We start from the raw sequence: 15,134 nt of genomic DNA, 5'->3' as shown, positions 1-15,134 counted from the left end.
AAGAAGTTAAAAACAGAGCTACCCTATGACCCAGCAATTGCACTAATAGGTATTTACTCCAAAGATACAAATGCAGTGACCCAAAGGGCACCTGCCCTCCAATGTTCATTGCAGCAATGTTCACAATAGCCAAACTGTAGAAAGAGCCCAGATGTCCATTGACAGAGGAATTGGTAAAGAAGATATTGTATACAATGGAATACTTAGCCATCAGAAAGGATGAATACTTACCATTTACATCGACGTGAATAGAACTGGAGGGTATTATTCTGAGCAAAATAAGTCTATCAGAGAAAGATAGTTTTCATATGGTTTCACCAATATGTGGAATATAAGAAACAGCACAGAGGATCATAGGGGAAGGGAGGGAACAATGAAGGGGAAGTCATCAGAGAGGGAGACAAAACATGAAAGACTCTTAACTATAGGAAACAAACAGCGTTGCTGGAGGGGAGGTGGGTGTGGGGATGGGGTAATTAGGTGATGGGCATTAAGGAGGGCACTTCATGTAATGAACACTAGGTGATATAGGCAACTGATAAATTGTGGAACACTACATCTGAAACTAATTATGTACTACAGATTGACTAGTTGAAGTTAAATTAAAAATATTTAAAATGTATTTATTCTACAGTTGTTGGATTCAGTTTTTATTATTCAGTTTGTTGGAAACACTTTGTCAAATTTATTAATCATCTTATTCAAGTCTTCTATATGTTTATCAGTTCATTTCTATTTGTTCTATTAATTAATGAGATTGTTTTGGGTTTCTGTCAAGTTTTGCTTTATATGCTTTAAGACCGTGTTATTATATGCATACATTTTTTTATACTACCTTGGTGATTGAAACTTTTTCACTCTGAAGTAATGTGCTTCTTCTATAGTGAAGCATTTTACATAAAGCAGCTACTCTCTGGCACCACTGACATGCTTGTGGTTTGTGTTTGAAATAATTGAATGTCTTTTCTCTGTAAATAAGCTGTATTATTGTTACTTTCAAATACCAATACTTTGATGTGGTCAGATTCTTTGACTATATGCAAAAAAATAGACGGAAATATTGATGCAAACCAGTATTTCCCTTTGGAGCATATTTCCTAAGCATAAATTTAAATCCCAATTCTGTTAACTTAAGCAAGTATTCAATTTTATTTGCATTCCTTTTTATGATTTATTTATTTATTTCAGAGAGAGAGAGGGAACACAAGTGGAAGGGGCAGAAAGAATCTCACGTTTTTATTTTTTTTTTATATTATTTTTTTTCCCCTTTTTATTTATTTATTTTTTTTTCAGCGTAACAGTATTCATTCTTTTTGCACAACACCCAGTGCTCCATGCAAAACGTGCCCTCCCCATCACCCACCACCTGTTCCCCCAACCTCCCACCCCTGACCCTTCAAAACCCTCAGGTTGTTTTTCAGAGTCCATAGTCTCTTATGGTTCGCCTCCCCTCCCCAATGTCCATAGCCCGCTCCCCCTCTCCCAATCCCACCTCCCCCCAGCAACCCCCAGTTTGTTTTGTGAGATTAAGAGTCATTTATGGTTTGTCTCCCTCCCAATCCCATCTTGTTTCATTTATTCTTCTCCTATCCCCCTACCCCCCCATGTTGCTTCTCCATGTCCTCATATCAGGGAGATCATATGATAGTTGTCTTTCTCCGATTGACTTATTTCACTAAGCATGATACGCTCTAGTTCCATCCACGTCGTCGCAAATGGCAAGATTTCATTTCTTTTGATGGCTGCATAGTATTCCATTGTGTATATATACCACATCTTCTTGATCCATTCATCTGTTGATGGACATCTAGGTTCTTTCCATAGTCTGGCTATTGTAGACATTGCTGCTATAAACATTCGGGTACACGTGCCCCTTTGGATCACTATGTTTGTATCTTTAGGGTAAATACCCAGTAGTGCAATTGCTGGGTCATAGGGTAGTTCTATTTTCAACATTTTGAGGAACCTCCATGCTGTTTTCCAGAGTGGTTGCACCAGCTTGCATTCCCACCAACAGTGGAGGAGGGTTCCCCTTTCTCCACATCCTCTCCAGCATCTGTCATTTCCTGACTTGTTAATTTTAGCCATTCTGACTGGTGTGAGGTGATATCTCATTGTGGTTTTGATTTGTATTTCCCTGATGCTGAGTGATGTGGAGCACTTTTTCATGTGTCTGTTGGCCATCTGGATGTCTTCTTTGCAGAAATGTCTGTTCATGTCCTCTGCCCATTTCTTGATTGGATTGTTTGTTCTTTGGGTGTTGAGTTTGCTAAGTTCCTTATAGATTTTGGATACTAGCCCTTTATCTGATATGTCGTTTGCAAATATCTTCTCCCATTCTGTCAGCTGTCTTTTGGTTTTGTTAACTGTTTCCTTTGCTGTGCAAAAGCTTTTGATCTTGATGAAATCCCAATAGTTCATTTTCGCCCTTGCTTCCCTTGCCTTGGGGCAGAAAGAATCTCAAGCAAGACTCCATGCTGAGCAATGAGTGTGACATGAGGCTCAAACTCAGGACCCTGAGATCACAACCCAAGCTGAAACCAAGAGGGGCATGCTCAACCAACTTCACCAGTCAGACACCCTGTTTGCATTCTTTGAGAATGTATTTACTTGAAGACAAAAATAACCCAGGTACATGGTTATTTGTAAATATGTTAGAATTTGTAAATATGTAAATATGTAAATATGACTTTATTTTTCCACCCTGGGAATTATACCACACATTTATGTATGTATGTATTTATTTATGTATTTATTTATGTTCAGTTAGCCAACATATAGTACATCATTGGTTTTTGATGTAGTGTTCAATGATTCCTTAGTTGTGTATAATACCTACTGCTTATCACAACACATGCCCTACTTAATACCCACATAACCCTCCTTAATACCCATCACCCAGCTACCCTATCCCTCTACTCCTCTCCCTTCTCAAACCCTCAGTTTGTTTCTTAGAGTCTGGGACCTTAGACTTTCTTTGGATAATCCCCAAAATGAATACTTCCCATATACATAAATGAGAGTTGGCAGTTTAGTACAGGGAGAATTCTGTACTTTTCTGAAATTTTCAGGAGAAAAATTTAAAGCAAATTCTTTTTATCTTATTTTTCTTTTTATTATAATAACCAGCTTTTTTATTTCCTTGTTATTGAGATCTAGTTTTAGAATAACATTTTGTTTTCCATCTTAAAAAAAAAAGCCTATTTTGTCTGCCATAACCATACTAGTTTTTTCAAGTAAATAAATAAATAATAAATAATGCAATTTGTTGCAGCCACTTTGGAGAACAGTATGGAGGTTCTTCAAAAAGTTGAAAAATATTTGTACTTGATATATAATTATATGTTAACAGTTTATTTCAGAACAATGAATATATTAGTTCACTGTCTTGATTTCCATTGCCACTACTGAGAAACAAGATATCTGTTTACTTGCCATTCTTTTCAGGATGTCTCTTTTCTTATACTGTTATTAAAGTTTTCTCTTTTTGGTGTGTGGCTGTTTCATTATGATGTGTGATAGGTAAGAGTTTCTTTTGTGTATATGTTTAAGGATTCATTACACTTCTTAAATCTTTAGTATCTTTTGCCATTGCTGGCAAATTCATAGCCATTATGTCTTTAAATATTGATTCTACCCTGTCCTTTTCCACATTCTGGTACTCTAACCACATGTTAGACTCTAATTCTATTTTCATATCTCCTACCTCTTTTATCTTCTCAATCTTTTTATCTCTCTTGCATTATTGGTCATTTCTTCTGACTTATATTCCAATTCATAAATTCTCTCTTCAGTTATTTATAATTTCCTTTTTTAAAAAGATATTTTATTTATTTATTTGGCAGAGATCACAAGTAGGCAGGGAGAGAGAGAGAATGAGAGAGAGAGAGGAGGAATCAGGCTCCCTGCTGAGCAGTGAGGCCTAGGCAGGGCTCAATCCCAGGACCCTGGGATCATGACCCAAGCTGAAGGAAGAGGCTTAACCCACTGAGCCATGCCAGTGCCCCTTATAATTTCCTTTTAAAAGCCATACATTTTATTTTTGTCATTGTATTTTTTACTTTTATAAGTGTCATCAGATCTGCTTTGTCAGATCTGAGCCACTTTTTATGGTTTCTTGTTCTTTCTAAAATTGTTATTATTCTAGGGGCACCCGGGTGGCTCAGTGGGTTAAGCCTCTGCTTTTGGCTCAGGTCATGATGTCAGGGTCCTGGGATGGAGCCCCACATCTGGCTCTCTGCTCAGGAGGGAGCCTGCTTCCCGCTCTCTCTCTGCCTGCCTCTCTGCCTACTTGTGATCTCTCTCTCTCTCTCTCTCTCTCTGTTAAATAAATAAATAAAATCTTTTAAAACATTGTTATTATTCTCTTTTAATTCTTTAAGCCTAGTAACCATAGTTATTTTGAAGGTATTTCTGATCATTTTATTATCTAAAGTCTTCGTGGATCTGCTATTTTTCCACTGGTTTTCACTCCTGGTACCAGGATTATTTATATACTTGATTATTATGTGTGTTGCTCATTGCACCTTGAGCAATTAATTGTGGGAATAATGTGAGACTTAGAATAAAGGTGACTTCATCCAGGGAGAACTTGCATCTGCTTCTGGATGCCTAGGGACACCACAAGTTTGTTACCTTGTTAAACTAAATTCATAGCTTGAGGTTTTCTAGATGAGTTAATATGTATTTGTGTAACAAATGTGGTATACTTATGATTTACTTTTACCCAGAGGGTTGACACTCTAAGGATCCAGTTTACAAGGTTCAAATTTTTCTTTATTGTCAAATTCTCTCAGGGCCAAATAACTTCGATGTTCTTACTTCTCTGGATTCTCACTTTCCCTTCAAATTTTGGTTGGTAGTTTGTAACTGTCTTAATATTTCTTTCTTGCTTCTAAAGGTACTTTTAAAATAAATATGTTATCCAATATTTTAATTTGTTTTCTCAGGAATGTTTGGTAAAAATAACCTAAACTGTCATTACTGAAATGGAAATCCTGCACTTATTTTTTGCAAACTCACCTATGCATTTAAAAAGATGTTATTTTCCCAGCATCTTTAGTTGTACTATAGAGAAGATTTTCATGTTTCTGACCATAATTCAGGAAATAGAACCCTCCAAGATTTATATTAATGGATAATACACAACAAAAATGCTCCAAAACACTGGACCAAAGTGTATATGAACTTCCAAGCCACTTTTGCTCTTTCAACCCAATGTTCAGATTAGAAAGAAGTCTGAGGTACCTGTTCTGTGCCACCCTTTACCTGAGTCCTTTTCCTGAGCAGAAATTTCTAAGCAGAAATTCTAAATTCTTAGCAGAATTTTCTAAGCTGCCTGAATTGGCTTTTGTTTTGGCTTTTCCCCTGGGTCCAAAGTTTCCCAGTCCTATTTTATTGCATCAACAACTTTGAAAGGAAAAGATACATTGTACTAGTCTAGTGCCTCTTTTATTCCCTCTCCTTATTTGATAAAAGCCCCACCTCATGAAACTATTTGTATGCTAATTGTAGGTCTTTAAGGATTCCATTTTGTTTTAATCATTCTTATTGGGACATATAATGCAGGGGGTGAGGGAGTGGGAGGAGTTGTGGTGAAGAGACTTAAGCATTTTGCTTTAAGGTATATAACCAAAATCAGTCCTGTCCTGCAGTGCAGCTTCCTGTCGTCCAACGGGAGAAGAATGAGGCACAAACAAGTCAGCTGCAAGAGAAAAGGGGCAGCGGACAACAAAAGACTGTTGCCCCAAACAATTCCTCAGTCTCGCCTTTATTAGATAGAAACAGTAACCAACAGAAGAGCGGGAGAAGGCCAAACATTAGTCATATGCCTTGTAGATAAAAAAGAAGGAGGGCAAAATATGTCTGTAAAAGCAGTATAAAGTTTACAGTTAAACAAGCACATTCAAAGGACTTATCTAACTATCCACAAGTGCTTTGAAGGGGGAGAAAGGGGAGACAACGGAAAAATGAAGCAGGCAGCATTCTGCCCTGAGTGGGTCGGGCATCCCCCGCTGCTCAGCTTCAAGGCTGTATATCGTCCTCTCCCCCAAAGGCCTGTTACCAGTATGTGAGTATGTGTTTTTCTTAAGGCTATATCTAAATGTGCTCGGTAACTAGTAAAATTTCCCATGGGTTTTATGGTTGTATATATATATACACATATATGTATATGTTCAGATTAGAAAGAAGTCTGAGGTACCTGTTCTGTGCCACCCTTTACCTGAGTCCTTTTCCTGAGCAGAAATTTCTAAGCAGAAATTCTAAATTCTTAGCAGAATTTTCTAAGCTGCCTGAATTGGCTTTTGTTTTGGCTTTGTATATGTATATGTATATATATATATATATATGTATATATATGTGTATATATATGTATATATATATATATACATATATATATATTTAAAGAGAGAGTGAGAGAGAGAATGAGAGGAGAGAAGTTCAGAGGGAGAAGCAGACTCCCCATGGAGCTGGGAGCCCAATGTGGGCCTTGATCCTGGGACTCTGGGATCATGACCTGAGCCAAAGGCAGTTGCTTAACCAACTGAGCCACCCAGGCAGTCTTCCCATGGGTTATATTTTAAGTAATACATTGTTCTGAGGGACAGTTGCACTGTAGCTTAGAAAATTTACATTAATAAGCTTAATTATAGTGAAGAAGATAGCCAACTTCATGGCCCTTGGGGCATTTGCAGTATTTCAGCAATGGCATGCCTGATAGGTTTATAGTCCCCTATCCCTAGTTTTTCTTCTCTGTGTGATACTTTCCTGGATCTGGAATTTGCCTTCTTTATTTGATATGGTGGGTAGGGCACAGTGAACATATTATTATTTCAGATAAATTGTTCTTATTTCTAGAAATTCCTTGACCACATATTTGAGGTACCTATAATAAATATTCTTTTTGCTTTTCTTCTTTTGTCAAGTTTTGGTGTTACTTTTTATAAAGTTGTAGCTTGTAAGGTTGTGTCACTCTCTAACATATGATGTAATTTAGATGGAAGATGGTTTCATTTATAAAATATGAGCTTTAAAATGGAATAATTTCCATATTTTAACATTTTTAGTCACTACTAAATTTGTATAGAGTTATTTTTAAAAAGTACATTTAATCCCATTTGCATAAAACCTACTAATTTCTCCATATATATAAGAAATGTCACAAATGTTGTACACCATTCATTCCATCCTTATAAGACAATGGAGCAACATATTCTATTTCCATTCTAGCTCTTGCAATGTCAGGTAACATTTTTAAGGTCTTTATTATTTACTAAAAGTTTAATTCTTTCTTCAAATTTGATATTTGCCATAGAGATTGAAAGTGCACCTTTGCAGTCATGTAGGACCTCAAATATTGATGACCCAAATTGAGAAGTAGGCTTAATTTGTCTTTGTTTTTATCCTTTCTTGGTAACATCCACCCTTCTTTATCTTTTATCCCTTTCATGATCTCAGTGTGTACCTGTTCTCTCCCTCTACCCCTAATTCAATTAAGGGGCTGCTCTGCTACTGGTAACATACACTTTAGCACTATTTTCCAGAGCATGGTAAAGGTGTAAGAAATCATTTCTTTTTTTCCCCTCTTTTCTCTAGGACAAGATGAACAAAGCTGAAGTAGAGTGTTGGTCCTAGTCCCAGACCCAGGTAACAAATGTACAGCAATGAACACTGAGTAAGGATCATCATCTGTCTGAGGAGCAAGAGACCTGAGGCCCTCTTACCAACCTTTCAGTGACCTCAAGTAATTCTGGAGACTTCAGAAACTCTGAGATTCTAAAGCCTATAATGGTCTGACTCAGAGGTCTTAGCCTTGAGGCTAAGGCTATGAGGTCTATGAGGTCCCTATCCAAAACGGAAGATGGTTAGAGATATCTCCTCATGTTCTTAACCATTCTTCAAAATGGGAATGAGTAATGTATTATTCAGTCCAGCCACAGGTCTCTGACACTTGGACACATTTGTAACATAATCACCATTATGACCATTACAGGAAGCTACCTCTTCCTGAGCTCCCAACTTTTCTTTTCCTACATTAGCATACAGTAATGCATCTTATGTATTAACTTTCCCCCTTACTAGTGGCAGAAATCCACAATGATTGCATTTAGCCTTTTTTTTTATTCAGTAAATATTTATGGAATGCCTTCTTTGATTCAGATACTGTTTCAGCTTTTTGAAATATGGCTGTAGACGAGAAAGACAAGATCCTTTCCCTCATGGTTCTTGCCATATACTGGGGGGAAAATATAATTAACAAGTAAATATATATTGTCTTATAGTGGTAAGTTAAATGAGGAAAATTTATGGCTGAGAAAGGTATTAGAGAGTGTCAGAAATAGGTGTAACATTTTGATAGGGTAGACAGGGCATAATGAGCATCTAACTTCTTGTAGTCATGATTTTCTATTACCTTCAAGACTTCTAGGCACTTGAGGGGCGCCTGGATGGCTCAGTGGGTTAAAGCCTCTGCCTTCGGCTCAGGTCATGATCCCAGGGTCGTGGGATCGAGCCCGCATCGGGCTCTCTGCTCGGCGGGGATCCTGCTTCCTCCTCCTCTCTCTCTCTTTCTCTCTCTCTCTCTGCCTGCCTCTCTGCCTACTTGTGACCTCTGTCTGTCAAGTAAATAAATAAAATCTTTAAAAAAATAAAAAAAAGACTTCTAGGCACTTGAGACCTAAAGTAGCTCATTCCTGGCAGGAAATAGGGTGTACAGACCAATTGGTTTTGCTGTGACTAACTTCTTAGAAGACATGAAATAGTTTAGAAAATGGGAATCTCTCCCCTTAGTCACTGAGATGGAACTGAGGAAGAATAAAGACATGGAGGTCTTGCTGGTATTAGGTTCATGATGTCTTTAAAAATAATTATGTAAATGTGAAATGTACATAAAAATAGAGTTAAATGGTAAAGCCCCCATGCATACATAACTCAAATTCAACAACTGTCATTATTTTGTCACATTTGCTTTATGTAAACCTTTTCTTTTGCTGAAGTATTTCAAAGAAAAACCCAGATAACACATATTTTCGCTTTTGCATATTTCTGTATTTATCACTTAAAGAATGAACATTTTCTTGCATAACTGCTGCTAGTATTACATCTAACAGAATGAAAAATTATTCCTTTTTATCTTGTCCGTTATCTGATCCATAATCAAATTTCTCCAGTAGCACGTCTTTTGAAAGAATGTGAATATCATATGAACGTAGAGGGAAGTATGGTAAAGTGCTAATGAATGATGGCGTTGAAGTTAGTTGCAATAAACTTTGAATACTGGTTTTCTGACATGCAAGTTTTGTAAGGTTAACCTCATCGAGACTTGGTTCCTCCTTTGAAAATGAGAGATAATAATGTCTTATATAGCATTGTTGTGGAGCTTAAAGTATTTAGTATCTGCTATGAGGTTATCATTCAATAAAAGGGCAAGTATTACAATCACTTGGTGTGGCATGAGATAAGAGGAACATAGGTACATGCTAAGGTGAGAAAATGGGGTTTTTGTTTTTTGTAAGAGTTGGCTGTTTAAAAAAATCAAAACTTCTATTTGACTATACAAAACTAATGTTAATTAAAGTCATTTAAACTGTAGTTTTTTACTTACTATCATCAGTACAATAATGATTATTAATATTTAATATTCTTATCTGTAAAACAGAATTAATTTACTCTTCTCTGAAAGATTAAATAAGATGACATATGGGGATAAATCCAGTATAGTGTTCAATATTGTGGGAGATTAATAAATGTAGATTAGATGTGAGTTAAAAAGGCCTGATATTGTACATTTTATTTGATTACCACATGAAATTAATCATGTATGATGAGTCTTCATAGTTTGTTGCTCATGATACACACAGATTAAAAATGTTACTACAATTTTGCTTAGGAGCAGGTTTATTTAGAAAAAGAAGAGATGCTTTTGATCTTTGGCAGTGCTGTAACTCTAAGTTACCTGAATAACTTTTTCCACAGTATTAAAATACTAATGATAATGTTTGTGTAAGTAAAGGTTATATTTAAGATTTGGGGGGTACTGGCCATTATCTGCAGGTGAGTTCATTTGAAACATCCAAGATACCCTTATTAAAAGAAGGTATTGACTTACAAATAGGTCTAATCCATGTGTCTTTATAAGAGTTCTGGTCTATCACAATCTGAACATGCACTTTGGACAGACATTGCTTTTATAAAGTTCCATAATATTCTACACATTATTTCAACATCTACCTCTGTTTCTGTAGCTTCTGCCTCCATTTCTGATCATTGAGTTCCAGGTCCTGCTTTAGACTTTCAGTCACAACTCTGACCCATTTGATGCAACCCTTGTCAGACCCAGCTTAAATTTAAGACTTGCTTGACATACATCCTCTCTGAAATCATGCCCCTCAAATTGATTTCCTTAAAAGATATACCTACTATCCCTGACTTTACATTATTTCAGGATGCTTTTGATACTTAAAAAAAAAGATTTTATTTATTTATTTGACAGAGAGAGATCACAAGTAGGCAGAGAGGCAGGCAGAGAGAGAGTGGAGGAAGCAGGCTCCCTGCTGAGCAGAGAACCCCATGTGGAACTCTATCCCAGGACCCTGAGATCATGACCTGAGCCGAAGGCAGAGTCTTCACCCACTGAGCCACCCAGGCACCCCGTTTTTTGTTTTTTGTTTTTGTTTTTGTTTTTTGGTGTTAGGTTGTATAAGCTTTTTCCCTATATAAATACATGTGCCTACATACAGTGGAATATTAGCCATAAAAAAGGGATTAAAAAAAAGGATGAAATCTTTACATATGTGACAACATGGTTGGACCTTGAGTATGCTAAATGGAATAAGTCTGACAAAGAAGGACAAATACCATATGATTTCATTTATATGTGGAAATATACACATTTTGAACACTAGCCCTTTTTTTAAAAGATTTGATTTATTTATTTGACAGACAGAAATCACAAGTAGGCAGAGAGGCAGGCAGAGAGAGAGGGGGAAGCAGGCTCCCCGCTGAGCAGAGAGCCCGATGTGGGGCTTGATCCCAGGACCCTGAGATCAGGACCCAAGCTGAAGGCAGAGGCTTTAACCCACTGAGCCACCCAGGCGCCCCAATACTTTTTTTTATAAAAAGGTAAAACTTAGGATAAGGTAAATTAACATCATTAGCAAATAACTTAGGTCTTGATGGCAATATTCCAAAATTTTATTCAATTTACAAGCTAAGTAAGTTATCCTATTTCTAATTAGAAAAGTGAATTTGTAAGGCAGAAATGCAATGAAATATTTTCACTCCTCCCAAACAAAATCATTTTTCAGGTGTTCTTTATATTTCAAGAGTAATCAAAGTTAACCAATGTCTCCTTTAGCTTCAAGCTATTTCTCTATAATCTGTCCTCATTTTTTATTTCCTATATCTTCAGTGTGCTGGTAAATACTTAAACTGACTCTCTGGTCGGGGGATTCTGATTTTTAATGTTTACTGATTTTCATAGTGTTACTACCCTCACCATGGCTAATTTCAAGCTACCAAGGTAAGAGAGTTGGGAAGAGATACACACAATTAACTCTCTAGAGCTAGCAGTCTCCAGCATACCACTGTCATTATTCTCCTATTTCTCCTCTTTCCCACCCATTTCCAGGAAGAAGAATATTTAATGTGCCCACTTTTAACATTATCAAATTATTTTGGATGTAATCCATTTGGGGCAGGGAAAATAGATACAGACTCTACATCAATACTTTAAACTTAAAGAAATTAAAATGGTAGATCTAGTGAAGCTACCTACTATTCACTCCATGTATCCAATTTTCCAGGTTTTAAACACACAAAGAATTGTGATTTTGAAATTGCGACACAAGATCTTAACACTAAAGACTTGGCTATGAAAACGACAGTGCTGAATTGCCATAAATACCCAGCTATGCATAACCTTAGGATAGAGTGCTAACTGACCATGTTAACTGTTAAAAAATGGCTCTTGTCATACTAAACTGCTAATCATAATTAGAAATGTACTGCTAACACCATCAGTTTAGATTTTTAAAATATGTAGAAGGCTTTCATGTATCAATCATAGCAGCTGAGAAAAAATGGGATGTATTGCAACACAACTCAAACTCATTATAATTCCTTTAATGTATTGTGTATATAATATCATAACATACATTCTATTATTTTGTGAATCTTGACTGATTTTTTATTTTTTAATTTTTTTAAGATTTTATTTTTTTATATGAGAGAGATACAGGGAGAGAGAGCATGAGTTGGGGGTGGAACAGGGAGAGGGAGAAACACCTCTTGGCAAAGCAGGTATTCTGATGCAGGGCTCAATCCCACAACCCAAGGACAATGACCTAAGCCAGAGACAGAGGTTTAACTGACTGAGCCATCCAGGTCCTCTTGACTGATTTCTTTAAAAGATTCACTTAGTGAATCTCACTTAGTGAGAGAGAGAGAGAGAGAGAGAGAGAGAGAGAAGGGGAAGTAGCAGAGGGAGAGAAACCCAAGCTGACTCCCCACTGAACATGGAGCACAAGGCAGGACCCCAATCCCACAACCCAAGAAGAGATCATGACCTGAGCCAAATTCACAAGCCCAACGCTCAACTGACTGAGCCACCCCAGTGTTCCAAGATTTTTGTGGACATAATTGATTCTATTTTGCACATTGACCTCCATGCTGGTTTTGTAAGTGATTAATCTACTATTTTTATTATGGTCATATTTACCTGTGGACTTTTTTCCTTTTATAATTTTCTTACTCCTGATTATGGCTTTTTCTTTCCAATTAAAGAATTGTCTTTAACATTTCTTGTAAGGCTGGTTTAGGAGATACACACCTTTAACATTTGTCTGGGAAACTCTATAAACTCTTATAAGACATCCAAAACACTTCTTACTTTCCTATGAGTTTTATTGTCAGAATCTGAATGCTGGAAGCTACTACTTTTCTACCCACATACACTTCATTCTAACCAGATGTTCTTAATTACATGCTCACACTTCCAGGGCTCAGTTTTGACACAGTAAGGTTATAAGAGCTCAAGTCTAAAACTGAAACACTATCTCATTTATTAGGATCCACATTGGCATTAATATCTGTCCATTTAAGATGGCAGACAAGAAAAAATATTCATCATCATTTACCATCAGGGAAATGCAAATCAAAACTATATTGAGATATCAACTCATACCTGTCAAAATGGCTAAAATCAGCAACACAAGAAATAACACTTGTTGGTGAGGACATGGAGAAAGGAGAACCCTCATAAACTGTTGGTGGGAATGCAAACAGTGCAACCACTGTAGAAAACAGTATGGATGTCATTCAAAAAATTAAAAACAGACTCATCATACAATCTAGTGAAGACACTACTGGGTATTTACCAAAGAATACAAAAACACTACTTCAAACTATATGGCCACATCTATGATTATAGCAGCATTATTTAGAGTAGCCAAGATATGGAAGCAGCCCAAGTGTCCATCAATTGATGAATGGAGAAAGAAGTGATATCTATCTATATATAGATAGATAGATATATAGATACATCTAGATATATCTATAGATCTATAGATATCTATAGATCGATATCTAGATATATCTATAGATCTATAGACTCATCATACTATAGATCTATAGACTCATCATAGATATCTAGATATCTATCTATAGATATATATATCTAGAGAAATCTAGATATATAGATATATAGATATATAGATATCTCTAGATATATCTATATATAATATTTCTATATATCTATATATAGATATATAGAAATATATATTTATTTAATATTTATATTAGATAAATATATATTATATATAATAAATAATTATATATTATATATAATATATATATAGAAATATTATTCAACCATAAGAAGAATAAAAATTTGCCATTTGCAATGACATGGGTGGGGCTAGAGAGTATAATGCTAAGTGAAATAAGTCAGAGAAAAGCAAACACCATCTGATTTTACTCATATATAGAGTTTAAGAAAAGAATGAGCAAAGGGAAAGAGAGAAGAAATAAAGAAACAGACTCTTATGTATAGAGAAGAAACTGATGGTTAGTGGAGGCAAAGTGGGTGGAGTTATAGATGTAACAGGTAACGGGGATTAAGGAGTGTGCATTTCTCATGATGAGCACTGGGTGATGTATGGAATTGTTGAATCATAATATTTTACACCTGAAACTAATATCACAATATCATATTGTATATTAACTAGCTGGAATTTATTTAATTTTTTAAGATTTAAATTCAACTAGCCAACATACAGAACAACATTAGTTTCAGATATAGAGTTCAGTAATTCATCAGTTGCGTAGAACACCTGTCGTGCCTGCACGACAAACAGCAAGGGGAAAAGAAAGGGGAAAAAGAGGGAGAGTCCCGGGGGAAAGGGAATGCGAAGAACACGCGAGGGACACCAGGCCGATTGACACAAGTGACAAAGTTCTTTATTAAGCACATACTCTTATAATCTGTTTCATAAGTGATTACCATAGCATATTTCTGTTTCATAAGTGATTACCACAGCATTTTTGTGCAAAGATGAGACATGTCTCATGTACAGGATGTGTCAGTCATAATTATAGAAAATGCAGCTGCAGGGTAGACCACAAGGTCCGCTTTCAGAATGACAGCAGAACACGGGAGAATAATCTTAAGGCAAACAACAGGGCCTTAACGAGCCCAGGGGATTAGCCATGAGTGCCCTCCGACCGAGGACCAGGGAGCCTTTGCTACCACCTGCTCAACTCGCTCTAGGAGAGCCGCTCACAACAAACACCCAGTGCTCATCACATTACTTGCTCTCCTTAATGTCTATGACCAGTTACCCCATTCCCACATCCACATCCCCTCCAGCAACCCTCAGTTTCTTTCCCATAGTTAAGAGTCTTTCATGGTTTGTCTCCCTCTCTGATTTCTTACCATTCCTCTTTTCCCCTCCCTTCCCCTACAATCCTCTGTGCTATTTCTTACATTCCTCATATGAGTGAAACCATATGATAATTGTCTTTCTGTGGTTGAATTATTACACTCAGCATAAGACCTGCCAGTTCCATCCATGTCAATGTAATTGGTAGATGTTCATCCTTTCTGATGGCTAAGTAATATTTCAGTGTGCATGTAT

Source organism: Meles meles, chromosome X, assembly GCF_922984935.1.
Source record: "Meles meles chromosome X, mMelMel3.1 paternal haplotype, whole genome shotgun sequence".
NCBI classification, from domain to species: domain Eukaryota; kingdom Metazoa; phylum Chordata; class Mammalia; order Carnivora; family Mustelidae; genus Meles; species Meles meles.
The sequence above is the reverse complement of the archived record's forward strand: the minus strand, read 5'-3'. Positions refer to the sequence as shown.